The following is a 4,841-nucleotide window of genomic DNA, read 5'->3' on the forward strand; positions in this document are numbered from 1 at the left end:
CTTACCCTATGACAGAGGGGGACTCAAATGTCCCAATCCACTCTGGTACTATTGGGCAGCTCAACTAAGAACACTGTTGTTCTACTTCACAGAAAGAGATGCTCCTCGCTGGAAGGAAATGAAGGAACTCCAGCTAAGTCTGCCCGTCCCAGTATACCTGTAATCAGCAAGAACAAAAACCTTTGAAAAGAATACAAAAAATATGACTGTAGTCTGGCATCAAGTTAAAAAATATCAGAGAGAAATGTCCTCTCTCTCTGTCTTCAGCCCGATATGGGGAAATGACTCCTTCCCTCCACGTAAAACAGATGGGGGATTTAAATCTTGGGCTATTAAGGGTTTGGGAAAAATAGGAGACCTTTACAACTCTCAAAAGGTGCTGTTGACATTTGGAGAAATGGTTGATAAATTTAACATACCCCGTAATCATTTTTTTAAAATACCTACAGTTGAGAAACTTCATTAGAACACATCAAAATCAAACATTATGTATCCCTGAAATGTCTACCATAGAAAAACTAATGAATGTGAATTGTTTAGGGAGGGGTTTAATATCCAAAATGTACAGATGCCAAGTAGACGGAAGTACAGAAACATCTGCAGGACAGCTGGAGGCATGAAGAGAGGATCTACAAGAGGCAATCCCAATAGAAAAATGGGAGGAGGCATGCTCTAAAGCACAGTGGAGAACTACTAACACTCGCCTGAAAGTATTACAATACAACTGGTTAATTAAAAAACTTAACAGATATAACAGGGCTATACCTGATGTTTGTATTAAATGTGAGAAGGAAAAGGGAAACATTTTTCCATTGTATTTGGCAATGTACAGAAATACAAACATTCTGACGAGAAATAAAACTACGTATTCAAAACATTTTACAGATTCAGATACCCTTACTCCCACAGTTGTTTTTATTGGGTCTATATCCAGATGACTTGAAGATAAAGAAATATCAGCACATGTTTGTAGACTTACGTGTGTTAATGGCAAAGAGAATAACAGCCCTCTCATGGAGAAACACCAAAAGTCCAAGTGTAGGTGGCTGTCTGAGCTATGTACAACTCTCCCCTTAGAGAAAGTTACAAATACAATAAAACTTAAACAACTAATTTTCACCAGATCTGGGACCCCTTCATTTGCTGGGTATTGAGAACAGATTTGTCACGTGTAATGGAAGAGCCTGAGGACATGTAAACAGTGGCACTTTGCAGTACCAAAGATTGCATTAGATTAATATTAGCTTATACGGCCTTTACACGCTGGGTGAAAACTTCTTATTTCAGTAAACCGAGCAGCCTGAGCGATAGCAAAACATTAAATCTTAATTTCATTCTCATCTGGACGACATCAACAACATCTTAAGACCTATACCTGTGTTAGACGCTTAACTAAAAAGTTTAACAAAGCTGAACACAGTTACATATAAACAGTTAGCGTACGTTATCCGCCATTGACCTAACTTTAAAATAACAAAGAGCCCACATTTATAACATTCAGTAATTTGCGTACTTTAGAATTACATATATTGAAAACGATGTATATTGAGACGGCAAACGTGCAAGATCCGTGTATTCAGAACTTTTTTTGAATAAATAAAATCAGTCACTTCCTGCTGTCGCGATACGATGGTAATAAAAAGCCGAAAATACACGAGTCCTTGGGGAGACGCTAAAAAAGTTTGTTTTTTCCCGTCCTCAGACTGGAGGTTGCACCGGAAGCGACCTCACACTGAAGGTCTGCTGCCAGACCCCTCTCAGTAAACTGGCTACAGTTTAGGCCTTGACAATACCAAACAAGCTACATGGACACTGATATACTCACTGAGTATTCATGGCAGCTTATTTTGAGCTCTAGTATGAATTTCTTACTAACTGAGTTGATTTAGTCCCTTACTGAAAAACTGACTATGACCTGGTTCCTCCACATTATCCCAAGCTAGTGCTACGTAGCTTCAGGCTAACATTAGTCATTGCCTTTCATAACATCGGCGGCTGTGCGGGGCAGAAGATCTAGCTAACGGTTAGCCTACTGTGCGAGTAAGCTAGCCGTTAGCCTACTCGCACAGTTGAACTATTAGGGACAAGATCTCTTCTCTAAATGTGCAGTCAAATCGTCAGTGTAGAACAACTTCTCATCAGTTTAAAACTTACTTAAGAGTGATGTAGTTAAAGTAGGTCCTCTCGTCCATTCGTGTTTTCAAATACGTTTATTCTGCCTCCCGTGTTTGTCTTTCCGTAGTATGCTATTTTGAACGTGACATGCAGGGACCTGTCAATCAACTGAGGTATCCAATCAGGTTCCAGAGGTGGCCAGCGCTACCAGGGCATCACTGTAGCTCCGCCCCTTTATACATTTTCATAAAATATTACTTCATGAAAATTCTTTTTAGGAAATTTCAGCCAAATGAAGGCAAATAATTACAAAAGTAAAGCAATTTCAAATGTGAAAACTGTTTGGTGAGTTAGTGAGTATGTGAGTATTGGTTGTGACTGTGTGACAGGCATAATAACTGGCAAGAAAAAAAATCAGATAAAAGTGGGCACCATGAGTGATAGTCGGACGACGAGAGAGGTCTATAAATACGGCTGGAGTTCCTCGCTGATATTGTAGGAGCTAATGCCACTGAGCGTGCTCCCGCTTCATAGCTGGTCGAACCATGCTGCTGAGCATGGGTCCCGCTAACATCAATGCATGTCAGCCCGCTTACAGGACAGGCATTCCCGGCCATGAGTGACGGTAGAGACCCGGCTCCCTGCTCATAGGCCGGGGAAAGCCACAATACAAGCCGGCTGCCAATGCATGATAATGAAGCGGTAGAGCTCCGGTGGGGTTAGTTCCTACTTTTGCAACTAAAGAGGTAGTAGTAGTTGGTTATTAAGTTTTGTATTTCATATCAATGTGAAAAATTTAATGAGTAAATAAATATATATATTTTTTTATTTTACTCTCTCATTCTGACCGTGTAATGATGCTAAACCATTTATCTAAGGAGTCACTTCATGTGTAAACGGTTCAAAGGGGAAAATATTTTTTGGGGGGGGAGACATTAGGAAAAAAGTGATGAAATCAGAGCCTGCATGCCTTCTAAATGTGGCAGGTTGATATAACATAGTTAGATTGTGTTCTTTAATAGTGGTGTCACTGAGTCCTTGTTTTGTCATTTGCCAGTTCCTCATGATGTGACCCTGCCTGCATTTGGGGTGTCGTGTCACGTGAGCACTGACTGAGCTGATGGTGGGTTGAGGGTTTGTTGTTGCTCATGTGAATCTTAATTTGTATTATTTAAGAGTATTACATAAGAGATATTCTCCTTTGAATAATGTTTTGTGTATCATATGATTTTTTTAAAATTTAATTTAATTTAAATTTTTTTTTTCAAAGAGAAAAAAAAAATTTAAATCAATGACCATGCAAATGTTTCTAATTTCCGAAGTTAAAATAAAGACATGAAATGTCTCCTGCTTCACTGTTTAGTCAACTCTATGTTTGTCTCAGTGTTTACTTGCATACTTGACCATGATTGGCTTCCAACAGTTGTGATGTCGTGGCTGAGGTCACCGTGATCGTACAGGTGTGTTGTTTTTATTATTGTACCTGTACAGTATGTAATGAGTTTGAAGAATCACTGGAAAATCCTGACTATCAACTTAGTTGGGCATTGGCAATGTCCTCTAGCAACGCCAAAGCAGCTGCTGTATCATGTGGCACAGTCATCACGCAATGCATAAAAGTAGGCAATTATTGATGTATGGTTCATTCATAGTGTGATTTATAACTAAATCACCTTTAAATAATACCATCATGAATGCAAGTCCTGCAACCAAGTGTCCCTCACTTGAACTCAAAGATAGGCTTAGAAAAAAAAAAAACCTCTTTCAGTCTGACACAATCTCTGAATCAAAATTATTTGGTATTTTTTTCTCTCTCTCACCATAGTTATGTGAAAAAGGAAGGACGTCAACTTCATCAAAACAAGATGAGAACGTTATCGTTGTCCCTTTTCTTCTGTCACGTTTCATCACCAGGTTAGATCACATTATCAGTAATGATATTCAGTGTTAAGTAAATGTTTCATAAAAATGAAGCAGTTCATAATAAACAAAGAACTGATATTATAGACACACACACACAAATAAAGAGGACAAACAAACACCGCTGGTTTGTGGAGGTTTGTGATGGAAACAAGAAGCTAAATGAGCAGTGATGAAGCTGCTGTAACATATAAAGACGTTGTTGTTGAGCGCGTGTGTGTGTGTGTGTGTGTGTGTGTGTGTGTTGAAGAGTATAAAGAGTGTATAAAGACTGGGTCCCGCTGTGTTACTCAGGCTGCACTACAGCATCTATTGACAGGCGCGATCCCACTACTGAGCGGCACGGGGGCTTTGACCTGCTCCGTCTCCGACCTGGGCCGGTGCACCTCTCCTTAGACGACCTGGTGGTCCCGGGCTCCCCCAGGAGCACCATATCGATCCCGAACTTAGTGCGGACACCCGATCGACATAGTCCGCTGCAGCTCAGAGGTCCTGAGCTCAAACGATCCTCCAGCCTCAGCCTCCCGGGAGCTTGGATTACAGGCGCGCGCCACCGCACCCCGCCAGGAATCTCTGCGTCATAGAGGGTCTGCACTTTGACTGCCGTGACGTCATCAGGGAGTACCCTCAGGTGGCATTTATTGAAACAAACCTGCATCTGCAGTGTGGACTCAAAATACATTTCTCACGGGAACTTTTTTGCAGACTGCAGACCGGACACAGTGAGAATCAGGGCCGGCTCTTGACATAGGACATACTTACTTACTTACTTACCTACCTACTTGTTTATTCATTTATTTATTTAT

The 4,841-nt window shown here is 40.7% G+C and overlaps 1 long non-coding RNA gene across 1 annotated transcript; it reads left to right on the forward strand.

Annotated features, from left to right (window-relative positions):
* The first annotated feature begins 2,970 nt into the window (after positions 1–2,970).
* Positions 2,971–4,841, forward strand: LOC119021639. Its single transcript, XR_005075707.1, has 4 exons — positions 2,971–3,238; positions 3,500–3,575; positions 3,941–4,029; positions 4,330–4,841. It is a non-coding gene; the product is annotated as an uncharacterized LOC119021639 (long non-coding RNA).

Source organism: Acanthopagrus latus, chromosome 6 (genome assembly GCF_904848185.1).
Source record: "Acanthopagrus latus isolate v.2019 chromosome 6, fAcaLat1.1, whole genome shotgun sequence".
Taxonomy (NCBI): Eukaryota; Metazoa; Chordata; class Actinopteri; order Spariformes; family Sparidae; genus Acanthopagrus; species Acanthopagrus latus.